This window comes from Protopterus annectens, chromosome 14.part0 (genome assembly GCF_019279795.1).
Source record: "Protopterus annectens isolate FY-2018-M chromosome 14.part0, PAN1.0, whole genome shotgun sequence".
Lineage (NCBI taxonomy): Eukaryota > Metazoa > Chordata > Ceratodontiformes > Protopteridae > Protopterus > Protopterus annectens.
Window position 1 is genome coordinate 403762198 of NC_056748.1, and position 16148 is coordinate 403778345.

The window sequence follows — 16148 nt, forward strand, 5'->3', positions numbered from 1 at the left end:
TAACAATTATAACTTTAATGCAGTGAATATGGAGCCCATTGAGAGGGTGTAAACCCTCTCATCAGAAAGACTTGAGTGCATTTAAAAAAACTATGCTATTGTTCAAGAAACTACAGTTAGAAAATGGATACCTGCAGAGGAATTTGAAACTTATTATTTATTTATTTCCAGTTTGATGACCGGAGAGGTGCACTGGGCTCAAGGAGCCTGTTTTTAGTGGAGGCCCAGAGAGAAAAGCTCCATATTACATAGTAAAAATAGTACAATTAAGCAAAATATAACAGAAAAATAGATGAATATACATTATATACTTACATGATGACAGATTAGAGAAGTAGATGAATATACATTACATACTTACATGATAGATTAGAGAAGTAGATGAATATACATTACATACATGATGACAGATTAGAGAAGTAGATGAATGTACATTACATACTTACATGATGACAGATTAGAGAAGTTGATGAATGTACATTACATACATGATGACAGATTAGAGAAGTAGATGAATGTACATTACATACTTACATGATGACAGATTAGAGAAGTAGATGAATGTACATTACATACTTACATGATGACAGATTAGAGAAGTAGATGAATGTACATTACATACATGACGACAGATTAGAGAAGTAGATAAATATACATCACATACTTACATGATGACAGATTAGAGAAGTAGTAGCACAGGGTTTAAATTGTACAGAGGATGAAAATCATCAGTGAATGGTATACAAACTAACATTTGTAAGATGGCAGTAAATAAGATTAATCCCAGGAAAGGGGAGAATAAGGTGGGAAGTACATTAAGTACAATGAGTGCAACTTGACCAGGTTCCACATGGTTTATGTCTGTGGCATTACCCAAATGGAGAAGAGGGGAATCCCGACTTCATAAAGAACTACTTGTGGTGTATCATAAAGCGGGCTTTGATATTCTCAAGTTAATGATAAAATATAACAAAAAACTGGAAGCTATGACTGCGGAATTGGACCTCCAAAATGAAATGATTCAGTTGGACTTCTTGTACGAACAGTACAAAATGAATTATGATTCATTCATGCACATAGAGAATGTGTGTAATAACATTTTCACTTGTAAAATACATAAAATAAAAAGATACTCTACTGAATATGCAAAAGGGAGGGCATATCCAGTATTAGTAAATTGCCATAGCAACGGAGACGTCCCTTCCAGTCATAATGAACTTTGAGACAACAAGATGAGGTCAGCGGCAATGTCATCAAGTACTGAAAGGGGAAACATCCCTTTAGACCAAGGAACAAGGCGCTTGGAGAGGCTGGAGAAAAGGGTGCCACATTTCAACAATCGGACTTCCAATTATGGGGAAAACAACATCAACAGGGATTATGCAGTACAGGGAGCAAGACCAAAAAACTTGCATCATGCTCCTTATCAGCAGAAGAGATAATGGATGCTGCCATTAACCTCATGAATGGGAACGAAAGTAAAGAATCATCTGTTGGTGACTGTTTTGGTACAAATGCATCGGACACATGTTTAAATAGTTTTAATTGAAAGTAATTAACCTACACAGTCTGTAACAGTTTTTGGTGAGTTCGTTGATATGCATTCAAGTGAAAATAACATTCATTGCATTGATATGGATGCCGACATGGGTGTATTAAAGAATGTGAGTAGAAATGACATGTTTGTGAATGAAGTTATGTTTTTATATAACTTAGATACTAACAGCAATCACCGGGAAGTTGAAGCAAACTGTCCTGGATATTTAATGTTAGATGCTAGTGAGATTTTAGATTTTTATGCAATGGATAAAAGTGTTTCTCTTAATATGCTGCAAAATAATGAACAAAATATTGAAGTTAACAATGAATGTGTGTTTATAGGCAGCATGCCACATGGCACAGACAAAATGGAAAACTTGACAAAAATTATTTTCAATGCAACAGGGGATTTTAAGATTTATAATTAGTCAAATAAAGATATTCAGACCACCCATGCAAATTTTTTAGTAAAGGGCTTCACTTATGTTCCGAGGAGGAGGGGTAGGATTGTAGATACCCTAATAGACCTGAATCTTTTCACAAGGAAGTTGAATTTAAAAGCATGGTTTGGAGATAACTGTAATAATAGCCAAATGAGACAAGATTATGTAAACCAAGTACTTTTAACCCACCTATGCGTAATGTGGTTGTTGTTTTTTTTTAAAAAGTGTGTGAATTGGACATAAAGGAAGTGTATAAATGGCCTTGTAAAATTCAAGGTGATAATTTAATAGAAAATAAAAAAAATGTTATTGTTTGACATTTCAAGAGATAGAAAAATACATATAATGAAGCCAGATAAAGGCAGTGGAGTGGTGGTGATGGACAAAAGTGATTATTTAAACTGTATGTCAGCCCTTTTGATGGATAACACCTACCATGAAATATCTTTGAATGAGATTAATATTTGGTATAAAAAGTTGGATCTGGCATTAGAAGACATGTTATTGCAAAGACAAATAGCTATAGATGCTCACAATTTTATGAAAAATGAACATCCAGTGGTAGCAAACATCTTTGGATTGCCAAAAATTCATAAAGGGTTAGAAAATCCAAAGTTTAGACTTATTGTAGATGCAAAAAGAAGCAAAACTTGTTTTATAGGTAAATTTTTGGATTTTCACTTAGAGACATTTTCAACACGTTAAACACATATGCAAAGATTCTTGGCAGTTTCTGGTGAATTTAAAATGGAAATATGTTTTTGGTGACCATAGATGTTTGCAACCTATTCTCGATAATACCACATGAAGAGGGCTTAGCATGGTTTGAAACCCAATTATAAATAATAGACACACATGATCAAGATGAAATTAATGTATTTGTGACACTAGTGGAGATGGTACTGAAACACAATTTCATTAAGTTTGAGGGCCAGTATTTTTGTCAGAGCACCGGTGTGGCTATTGGGGCAGCTTGTGCCCCCATATTTGCAAATTGCTATGTCATACTGGGAGGACAGTTTTATTTTTAAATCTGGATACATGAGTTGCATCAAAAATTACACTAGATTTTTGGATGATATGTTTTTGATTTGGATTGGGACAAGAGACTCTCTAATGCAGTTTTTGTATTACATTAATTACACTTTGAGTTGTTTTAAATTCACCCATGAATATAGTCAAACACAATGTATTTGGATGTGGAAATAAAAATAAAGAAAAAAACTTTGGTTTCAAGAATATACAGAAAACCAACTTTTTCAAATTCATATTTGGAGTTTAATAGTTGGCACCCTGATTTTCAAAAGAAATCTATAGTAAAAGGGCAGTTAGCCCGTGCTGCAAAAATGACTTCTGGATAATTAATTTATGGAATAGGTGAATTTCATATTAGATATGTTTAAGAAAATAAATTATCCAAAGGAAATGTGAACTGCTATTAGGGAAGAGGTTATTAATAAATGGAATTTTTTTTTTATTATTTACCTATATTAAATTCCTTAGATACAACAGCTATGGTAGAAATAAAAAAAAGACTGATATAGAGAATAATGTGTATGCACAATTGAGTTTTATTACTACCTATAATAAGGATGCCCACAGGGTATGCCAACTAATAGAAAAAAAACTGGGAATTACTGTCAGTGGACAAAAATGTCAAAATATTTTATACAAAAAACAAAGTTTGTTTTCAAGAGATACAGATGTTTCAAGGACATTGTGGAAAAGGGAGCAGGTTAAGTAACTGTGGTGTGGTTGAAAAGGCTGGGAACTTTAAATGTGGGATGTGTTCCAGTGCTGCCATATATTTATTATGGGTGATATTTTTAAACTAAATGGAAAGAAAATATTCATAAGAGGGCACTTAAGTGTGCTAGCCTGCTTATAGCATTTACAGTGTTTTCTGTGTGATTTTCTGTTATTCTCTGCAAAAAAACAAAAACAAAAAAAAAATATTCATTTTCCCACCTTACTGAACTAGATTAGTCCAGATTTCAGGTTTTGCTTAATTCTGGATTGTGGTATAGGTTCCTGTGTTGCCCATATCCTTACTTGGATAGGAGGAAGCTTCTCTGTTCACCAGTGAGAGTGGGGAGCTTTGAGCAGCCTGTCTGTCCCTGGAGGAGTGGTCTCAGCCCAGAAACTAGTAGCTTATTGGCCATTTTGGGTCAATTCCTATCTCTTTCAGTTTCCCTGCTTTAAAACCCGCATTTGCGCGGTTTTGCGTGATTTTGCGCATAGCGCAGCATCGGGCAGCGCCGCTTAAACAGGTTTAAACTATTCCTGGCTCCACAAAGTCTACTTTTTACTTTTTCCCTTAGAACTGTTCTAACTCTCAAAGTAAGCACTCTGTTTTCCTTCTAAAGCCCTGCATGTGCTCGAATTTTAAAAGTAAACACTAACAAACTAAAGCACTACACCCTCTTATACTCTTTATAAGTATTTGGCTCCCTATTGGTCCTTTCTGATCAGTCAATAAACAGTTCTTTATACTATTCTGGCATGACCAAAAGACAGCTCCAGGTTTACTCTCCAGTCCAGCTAGTGAATCTGGGAATCTTGAGGCAATGTTACAATTGCCTTATGTACACAGACCACCCCCTCCTCCTCCCAACAAGCTCAAATATATGTGAGAGATGCAACTATACAGCCAAACTGGAGGCTGAACTCTCTCAACCCAAGACTGGCACAGTCAGTCAGGAAAAGAAGGTAACCACTCACACCACAAATCCAGTCTCACATAGACCTATTGCATCAGCAAACCAAACACATAAACACACAAAAACATACTCGGAGGCTCTAAATAAAAATCTGCCAAAGCAGCAGAGACCTCCAAAACAGACATCCAAGCAACCGCTACCCCACAACAATACCCACATAGCACATACTTCACAAAGTCAGTGTGCCACACAGTCACAACCCTTAAGGCTAAACAGCACACCAAATACACTTGTAATAGGTGACTCTATTGTCAGACACACTGACGTCCCACTCACCAGACTGAACAAGGAGAAGGTCACTGTAAGCTGCCTGTCAGGTGCCAGGATCTGCCTCATAACACAAGCACTCAGGTCACTCCAGAGCAAGTACAAATATGACTCTGTCATTGTCCATGCTGGTGTGAATGACCTGAGTCGTACCTCTCTGGACTACATGAAAAGAGACATAGAGGAGCTCTCTCATCATGTAGCCCAGGACGTTATGACCCTAACCTTGAGTAGCATCTTGCCCTCACCAAAAATGATGCCACAGTATAAAGATAAAATGATCAATTTTAACAATTGGCTAAAGTATTGGTGTCATTCAAAGGGGATCTAGTGTCTGTCAGCCTGGGATGACATGCTCGACAATCCACATTGCTTCGCTAGGAACAGCTTGCACCTGTCACCCCTGGGCTTTCAAATACTGGCTAAGGCTCTTGCCACCCCAATAGTGCCTTTTTTAGGCAAGGCTCAAAAGACAAACCAACCTCCATAGAAAACACAAGGAGAAAAAAACTAAGGGTAATGCTACTCAATGCTAGAAGTCTAAATCTCAAGATGCATGCACTCGAGGTTCTCCTCAGTATGGAGAATATCGATATCTGTGCAGTAGCAGAAACCTGGTTCAAGGCTCCCGAGAACACCCCAGCACTACCAGGTTATAACTCATATCATGTTTTTCTGCCCCAAAACTTGGACCGAAACACAAAAGAAGGGGGAGTATCCATATTCATCAAAGATACCCACACCTCCAGGTTAGTGGCACTGCACGAAGCATTGGAGACCACCATATGCAACTAACAGTGGGCAAAACTGCCTTTCAATTTTTAGCTTGCTACAGATCACCCTCCCAATCTCAGGAACATCACTCGACTTTCCTAAGAACATTGGAGAATATGAAGTTCTCTCCAAACACCATAATATTGGGTGACTTCAACTACCCAAACATTGATTGGCATAACTACTCAAGCCCAAACACCCTTGCCCAATGGTTCCTAGAATTTATAAACTCAAATGCTATGGAACAGCTGATCACCACTCCCACAAGAGGGGACAACATATTGGACCTGGTCATCACCAACATGGGGACTCTATGTTCCACACCAGAGGTAAACCCCTCATTGGTAAGATCAGACCATAAACTAATCTCACTGGACATCCATATCCCGTTCCCCACCCCCAGCAAAGGAAACTACTGTGAAAAATTTCTCAAAAGCAAACTTCACACTTCTCAAAACCAAGGTGGAATCCTTCAAAGCCCCAGGGCCAGTGGAAAATACTGCCCAAACCGCTGAATCCTTTTCAAACACATTCTATGAGCACCTACAGGAATGCATGGATTGTGCTATCCCAAATAAAACCAAGACTCACTCCTCCAAAAGCAGGAGACCTGTCTGGTGGACCCCGGCCATAAATAAACTATACAACAAAAGGAGGAAGCTACTACATGATATAGCAAAATCCCAAAAAGGGAAGGCATCTCTGATCAGTACTAGCAAGAAATTACGATCCCTCATAAAATCATCAAAGGCCAGCTTCGAAAGAAAAATTGCCAAGGACGCTAAGGATAATCACAAGGCCTTCTTTAGTTATGTCAGGAATCTGGGTGGCAATTCCCAGATATGCTCTGAGTTAGTACATAATGGCAAAAAATACACTGAACCCACAGACATTGCCAACATCCTGGCAGACAGGTTCAGTGCAAACTTCTCCCCCCCCTTCCCCACCAAAAGAGCAAATGTCTATCCCAACAGAATGTAGCCTCCCAGACATCACAGATGCACAGGTGAAGGCTGCCCTCTCCAAAGCAAAAAACCCAGCATCAATGGGACTGGACGTTGTCCCAGGCTGCGTCTTACATGAGCTCCAAAAAGAACTGAACCCTCACATAAAGTCTCTGTTCAAACTCAGCCTTACTACAGGATATGTACCCAAAGAATGGCGTACAGCAACAGTGGTCCTGCTCCACAAAGGTGGTGCCACAACGGACCCCAGGAACTATCGCCCTATAAGCCTGACTAGTCTGGTCTGCAAAGCTATGGAACTCATAAACAAAGATATTGGGAACCTCCAGAAACTGGACCCTACCCAATTCGGCTATGTTAAGGGCAGATCTTGCCTCTTAAACCTAATTGACTTCTTTGAAACAGTTACCAAGGCCATAGATGAGGGGAAGGTAGTCCACACAGCCTACCTGGACCTCGCAAAAGCCTTTGACACAATACCCCACTTGGGCATCATAAATAAGCTTACCAGCTTAAATATCAACCCCTATGTCACAAGATGGGTTGCAAACTGGCTCAGAGATAGATCCCACATGGTCAGAATTGCAGGTGCCATGTCCGACTCTAAACCAGTTACAAGTGGCATCCCACAAGGCTCAGTCCTGGGACATCTCTTGTTCGGTATATACTTCTCTGAGGTACAGGCTAACACAGAAGGGCAATGGTTGACCATGTTCGCAGATGACTGCAAACTGGGAGCCATAATCAACTCTCCGGCTGACACAAGCATCCACCAAAAGGGCCTCACAGAGACGGATACTTGGTGCCAGCGCCATGGCCTCAAGCTAAATGCAAAAAAGTGCATAGTCATCCCCTTTGGGAAAAACAGAGTGCCCACAAATTACCACATAGGAGGTAATCCATTAAGTACGGAAGAAGTAATTAGGGATTTGGGGACCCAAGTAGATAGTAATCTCTCCTTTGACAATCACATTGCCAAAGTGGTTAGAAAGACCTTCTATATAGCCCACCTTATCACGAAAGGGTTCACATCTAGATCTAGAGAGGTCGTAGTGCCCCTCTACGCATCACTCATCAGACCCAAAATTGAATACAATGCCCCATTTGGAATGTACCTTACCCGACACCTGTAAGCAACTGGAGAGACCCCAAAAGTACCTCACCAAGAGGATCACGGGCTTCAAACAGATGTCCTATGCAGTTTGACTAAAGAAACTCCAGCTCTACTCAGTTGCTTACTGCCTACTCAGAGGCGATCTATGCCTGACGTACAAAGCCATGTCTAACCCAGAATTAATGGACATGCTCCACCTCAGGAAATCCAAATCCCTTAGAGCTACATGCTCCAGGGACTTAAACCTCAGCACAGCAATAAACAGGACATGCTGGAGGGACAGATTCATATCCCAGAGGCTCCCCTCACTCTGGAACAGAATCCCAATTCATATTAGGCAAAGCCCCTCACTGACCCTCTTCAAGAGAAATCTTGACGAGTGGATGGGAGATCGTAAGTTTACCCTGGGATCTCTTCTGCGTCCCTGCTAGACAGAGGCACAGTAAACATACCTTAAAGGGCTATCCTCTGTGACCTACTATATAGAGGCACAGTTAACTAATCTAAAAGGGAGGCGAAAGTCAAACACACTCTGGCTAGGCTAGGGCAGATAGCCTGGTATCTACCTATAAACCTATAATTGTCAAACCAAGAATATTGTTTATATTGCAGAATGTTCCCTGTGTCCAGCATTCTACATAGGAAAAACTTGTAGATGGTTTAGGAACAGGATTTATGAGCATTTATTAGACATAAGGCATGGTAAGAATACAAATGCTTTGAGCAGGCATCTTATGGAAAATGTAGGCCATTCATTTAAGTTTTTAATAATACAACAAGCTAAAGTGGATCAACAAGGGGGACACTAAATGAGTTTTTAAATGTTTGTGAATTAAAATGGCAATGGACTCTGGATGCCACTAGGTTTCCAGGTGTAAATGAAATGGTGAATTTGAATTGTTTTTTATTTAAAAATGATTCCCATTTTGGGTTAACATTATTATTCAAAAATCACACAGTCCAATAACATTATTGTATAATATATATATATATATATATATATATATATATATATATATATATATATATATATTTGAGTACAAGGATATGTTTCTTTTAATTGTTAACAATGTAAATTTTAAATAATGCAATTAACAGGTATTGGTTTATTGTTAGATGTATGGACCTCGCCAAGGCCTTCGACACCATCCCCCCACTTTGGAATTATAGATAAACATACTAATTTGGGCAATAATCCCTATGTCAATTGATGGGTTGCCAACTGGCTTACTGAAAGAAACCACCCTATAAAAGTAGCCTACTCCAAATCCAGCTCCAGACAAGTGGAGTACCTCAGGGTTCAGTCCTGGGACCGCTCTTGTTTGGCAACTACATCTCTGAAGTACAGGCCAACACTATGGGACTCTGGCTAATAAAGTTCATAGATGACTGCAAATTGGGAGCCATTATTGAATCACCAAATGATGTGGATATTCTACAAAAGGGTCTTACAGAAACAGATGCTTGGTGCCAGAGCCATGGGCTCAAGCTCAATGCCAAGAAATGTATAGTTATCCCCCTTTGGGAAAAAAACATGTACCCATGAATTGCCACATAGGTGGCAGTATACTAAACACCAAAAGTGCGATAAGAGACTTAGGGACACAGGTGAACAGTGGTCTCACCTTCGATAACCACATTGCCACATCAGTCAGGAAATCCTTCTATGTCGCACACCTCATCACTAAGGGCTTTTCATCCAGAAATAAGGAGGTCATTGTCCCACTGTACTCATCCCTCATTAGACCCATTATAGAATACAATGCCCCATTTGGTATGTACCTCTCAAGACATCTGCAACAACTGGAAAGGCCACAGAAATACCTCACTAAAAGAATCACAGGCCTAAAGCAGATGCCTTATGCTGACCATCTAAAAAAAACTCCAGCTATACTCTGTCGCATATCGTCTACTCAGAGGTGATCTCTGCTTAACATACAAGGCCATGTCAAACCCAGAGCTGTCGGACATGCTACACTTAAAGAAATCCCAATCCCTCAGAGCCACATGCTCCATGGATCTAAACCTTGTCATCACAATGAACAAAACATACTGGAGGGATAGGTTCCTCACCCAGAGACTCCCAGACTCTGGAATAGACTGCCCCATACATGTCAAGCAGAGTGCCTATTTGGCCCTCTTCATATGGAACCTTGACGATTGAATGGAAGATAGGAAATTCACCCCTTGTATAAGCCTTAGGGCAGCTAGCCTAGTATCAACCTATGAATGATGGGAAATCGTGATTTTATTGTTCTGAAGAAGTCCCTATGAGAGGGATGAAAGTACTTAACTACAGTGGTTTTATTCAATAAAGGAGTGTTTTCTACAGAGGTCTTTGCTGTTCTTCCTCCCTTTGATTACCTGGTTAGTGGATATTTTCAGCTAATAATAATACTAAATATTAATACACAACCAAAATCCTTAAAAAACTTCACTCATCGATTGGATAAAAGATGACCAATCCTATATGTCAAACAGAAACCTCTGACCAATGTAGGATCATCAACCACAACTTATTTTAAATGTGTTGTGTCATAAGTATGTTCTAGCGGATTATATCAATTGATAGAATTCACAGAAATAAAGAACCACAAACTCTTTGATGACCAATCATAGAGCATCATTCATAGGAACTAATGCAATAAAACACACAAATTGTTTTCAATAAAAATAGCCATCTAACTCAAACAGATAAATGGACAAAAGCTTAGAATCTTAAGCCAAGCAATCTAACAGTGAGAGGATAACACTCAAAATCAAACCTCAGGTTAAGAAATTCCACTTAATGGAATGCCCCTAGCAAAATAGCAGCAAACAGACCAACAGATCCACCAAGGGTAAATGTGTAGTAATAAAATAAGGCATAAAGAAAAACTCAATGCACAAACATGCATTATATGCAGATGACAAGTTAGTGCAACAAATATGTCAAGTGACCTTATGTGACCAGTGTCAAAAAAAGATGAAGAAAGGGTAACCTTATAATTAATGTTCAATGAATCCTGCAACTCTTTATGACTGGTTTCAAAGGGACCAACACATTCAGTCCTGGAATCTTATCTGCTCTCATCCTGAGTTATATCTCCACCATGTGGTCCCACATGTAACACCTGCAGTGCTATGAACCAAAAGTGTAATGTCCATTATTCTGATCAATATGTTTGAATAATGGATTTTTGTGGCCCCGTAGATGAATATCACTAAGATGCTTTGAAATCTACTTTGTAAATTGTCTATTGGTCTTATCCACATAAAAAGAGTTACATAAAATACATATAGCAATATATACTAGATGCCACGTTCTGCAGTCCGCATATTCATGGCAGATGTATTTCTTGTTCTGTGAGTAATGGATAAACTCATTCATATTATGTAGGTGAGGACAAGAGCTGTACATATTGCATGGAATTATGCCCTTCTTTGAACTACCATCTTCATTTGGGGGCCTGTTCTTAAAACAAAGCAACTGTTTCAAGTTGCAATTACTCTTCAAACTAAAATGTGGTTTATCGCCTACAATATCTTGGAGCTTGGTATCCAAAGTAAGACTCTTCCAATTAAACCTAATGATGTCACATATATATTCAATGTCATTATACACCTAATACATTGTTCAAATTGTATATTATTAATATTCTCCTGTGCTCATGGTTCACCTTTGATATACAGTCTACCAGATGTGTCTCTTATTGACTCAGTATACTTTTTCTGACATTCAATCTCAAATCACTTATAGCCTCTGTTCGTAGGTCACTCAGTGGTAGTATTGATAGCTGTATTATAATGAGAATCTTCTGTGTGAAGTCTTGAAATGTGGTGGAACTGATTCTTCATCACACTGGAAAAAGTGTGGTGGATGCATACTGTTCTGATGCAATACATCGGTGCTCCAGCATTCCTTATTATACATACTGGTAATCATTTGACCCTTATCATTGATGGACAACCTCACGTCAAGAAAATCTAATGTGGAACTGGAGAAGCTTATGGAAAATTTAAGAAAATCAGTAGTAGTTCCCATATAAGCAACAAAGTTGTAGAGTTGTTCCACATTACCATTCCACAAGAGGTATATATCACCCACGAACCTCTTATAAAACTTGAACCAATTAGAGGAAGGGTTATTATTAAACATAGCTGCTGCTTCCCAGTTATCCAGCACCAAATTAGCATACGTTTTGGCTCAGGGGGTACCCATCACTACATCCCATTTCTGCAAATAGATATCTTGTCCAAACGTGAAGATATTATTATCCAGGACTAATTCCAATAGAATGCAAATAAGGTCTATTTTATCAATATCAAATACTTTAGCAGAAATGAGGAATTCTTTAATTGCTTTGATACCAAAAACATTGGGAATGACTGTAAAAAGACTATTAACATCCATTGTGGCCATAATGCAATTCAGACCCCCTTCTACGGTGTTAGTTTACTCAGACAGGGAGTATGAAAAATCCCTTATATCCTTAACCGCTGGAGCTAAAATAGTATTGGCTTAAGTTGTTGATCTATGTACCCTTACTCTCTAACATTTTTAGCAATTACCTTCACACCTCATTACTTTATGGCTCTATTATTCAATATGCAAATGGCACTACCATAGTATCCTCCTCTTATAACATACAGTACCTCTAACAGTTCACACAAACCACCTTCACCTCAATAGAGACATGGTTGAAAGAAGCCTAGTTATTCCTAAATCCTAAAAAACAAAACTTTTACTTTTCTCAACAAAACCAATCTCATCTGACTTCAACATTTTCTCTTAGGATAACACAAAGATTGAAACAGTCTCTACAGCTAAACTATTAGGTGTTACTATAGACAAAAAAACTAACTTTTGAAGACCATATCTGCAGTAGCATAAAAAAAACACATCAAACTGGGAACACTTTATAGACATATGACTTTCATGGATAAGTCCACTAGGAAAACCCTCGCCACCACCTACTTGCTTCCTTCTCACTTTTATGCAACCCCCTATACACCAATTTACAATCTTTTTTTAAAAAAAAAAGTCCAATCCTGTTGCCACAAAATTGCCAAATTTGCCACCGACCATTCCTGTTGCTTGCACCACTGACTAGCTCTGAAAGAACTAAACTGGCTCAAACTCACACAACACCTAAACTTAATTCAGCTTTAACTGTATGTGTCTTTTGTTAGAGTATTTTGAACCAGTTGAGAAAGAATTAGTGAGAACTATTGAGAACCTTCAACAAAATATTGAATCTATATATTTAGATTCAAAATATGTTTCTAAATTGGAAGATGTTTATCTAAATGTTGCTGCCTATGAGTCAAGGCTTGAGAGTATTAAGATCAAGAAATTGAAGCATGATTACAATGATTGTAAGAATGGACATATCTTTGTTTGGTCTAGTGTGAATAGCTTTACCACAGATGCTCTGGATAGAGTTGTAGAAGAACACAGGACTGATATTGGTAATATACAGACCATAGAGTCATCGACTTCAGAAATTCAAAAACTACAAATCCAACTACCTCAGTTTTTCAAACACTTCCATTCAAAATAGTGTTACCAAGGCAGACAGACAGGGCGAGATAGCAGAGCAGGATAGGAGGAAATGACAGACATCACCCAGAGTGTTTCACAAAAGGGGCAGATGGATACCCCAATGAATTTTCTTGTGGTGAACTTACCTGTCCAACTATCTGATGACCAACTTTCCATACTCAGCAAAGGTCTCTACTTTGTCCCTTCTGTTTCCTCAAGATTGCATGAGGTGATGATGGATTTAAGGTTATTCTACTGGAATATCATGCTGAAATTATTATATGGCGATTATGCCACTTCAAGGGAAGGTGTTACTCTATGTAAGCATAGTGCGCTCACACCACAGAATACTCCAGCTGTGGATATGTTTTTACAATTATGTGAACAAGAGATTCATGATAAGTTTAGCAAGCATCAACTGCCTTTTTACAATGTAACTCCCAGAGAAAGGGAAGCCCTTGCACAATTACAAGATAATGACAAGATATCAATTAGACCTGCTGATAAAGGGGGTACCCTCGTTGTTATGGATTATCAGTTTTATCAGGATAAGATGCTTCTACTCCTCAGTGAAGTCTCCAATTACGTGAAAATTACTTATGAACAGATACAGAGACTGATTCTGAGTGATAGAGATTACATATTTTTATATGATGCATAAAATATCACAAAATCTATACAATACCTTATTAATTACACATCCCTTGCTACTGATCAATGGTCTCTTTTCGCTTACCCGGTGAGGCAGGGGGGCAAGCCCCACTGGGGCTCTCGCTTCTGGCTTAAGCGCTCGGGTGTCCACATGACTCAATCCAGGAACAGTGTCAGGTGGGGAGTTTTACTGGGGTGGTACACCTGTCAAAGAGCAACGCAGGTGTCCGAAGGTGAGTTCAGAGAGGACAGATGCCTCCTGTGGAGCAGAAGGGCAAAAGCTTGCTTGATCTTGATTTTCAGTATGAATACAGACCGTGAAAGCGGGCCTCACGATCCTTCTGGCTTTTTGGGTTTTAAGCAGGAAATGTCAGAAAAGTTACCACAAGGATAACTGGCTTGTGGTGACCAAGCATTCATAGAGACATCACTTTTTGATCCTTCAATGTCAGCTCTTCCTATCATTGTGAAGCAGAGTACACCAAGCTTTGGATTTCTCACCCACTAATAGGGAACGTGAGCTTGGGTTAGACCATCATGAGACAGGTTAGTTTTACCATACTGATGATGTGTTGTGATAGTAATCCTGCTCTGTATGAGAGGAACCACAGATTCAGACATTTGGTATATAATAGGTTCACCACAAGAAAATTCATTGGTGTATCTGTCTGTGCCCTAAATTTCATAAGATACCTGATTACTACAACTGTAGCTTCATCAGACAACTACTGAATTTTATAGTACTGTATGTTTAAGAGGGAGTGTTGTTTTATGTGAATGCTGATTTGGTTAATTCTTTCTGACATCACTGTTTGACTGTTTAAATAGTTTTTTGGCACTCTTTATCAGTGGCCTGATGAAGCTACAGTTGTAGTGAAAGCACTTACCTCATTAAACTTAATTTTTTTGCATCCCTTCTTGTAGTGGTTGGATTGCTGGATTGTTTATATTCTGTACATTGGAGTTTACATTTCAAACCTTCACCTGTGAGCTCTGTTTTTTTATAGTAGCTGGTAATGGATGAGTTACTGAACTCATTTCTATGTATATTGATCAACAACTTAAGCTGAAAATATCTTTAGCTCCAGTGGTTAAGGTACAAGGGATTTTTATACTCCCTATCTAAGTATACTAACATGCTAGAAGGGGGTCTGAATTGCATTATGGCCACACTGGATGTTAATAGTCTTTTTACAGTCATTCCCAATGTTTTTGGTATCAGAGTGATTAAATAATTCCTCACTAATGCTAATGTATTTGATATTGCTAAAGCAGACCTTATTGGTATTCTGTTGGAATTAGCCCTGGATAATATCTTCATGTTTGGACAAGACATCTATTGGCAGAGATGGGGTGTGGCCATGGGTACCCCCCTGTGCCAACATGTATGCTAATTTAGTGCTGGCTAACTGGGAAGTAGCTGCTATTTTTAATAACAAAGGCAAATAAATACAGCCAGTATGCAAGTAAATCCAGTGACTACAAAAATAAAAACAATGAATCATAATAGAAGTCACTGGACCCACGAGCAGCTGGTAATGAAGAGGTTTATAAGACTCAAACAACTTTTAAAACTGCTAGTAAAAACATTTACCTTAAACCAGGCTTCTTCAGGCATATCAAATAAAAAATACCATCTACCATTTATATAATATCAAACTGGGTCACATGACAACAATTAGGCTTGTTTCTTTTTCAGTAAAGGCTTTAAAGATACATAGCCATTCAAACCAGGAATATATGTGCCCCAAGTGTAAAATCCAATTAAATTCTTCCTTTTCATTAAAATCATTAATATTACACCCATGTATATTACTGTCAGCTACTCTTAAAATTGAAAATGTAAAACTATGTCTAGAACCATTGTCTCTAATGTGTTTATATAGAGCATTTATAATTACTATTCTTTTAATATCAGACAGGAGGTTGCAGATATGATCTTTTAATCTCTGGTTTGTTTTACCCACATAAAATGCTTGACATGCAACACATCCAGCCAGATAGACAACATTTCTAGTTTCACAATTACCATATGCATTAAGTTTAAAGGTCTTGTTAGAAACTGGATGAGTAAAGTCTTTATCACAACAAATGAAACTACAGAAAGTACATCAGCCACATTCAGAGGTACCATTCTTAACTGGTTGTGTC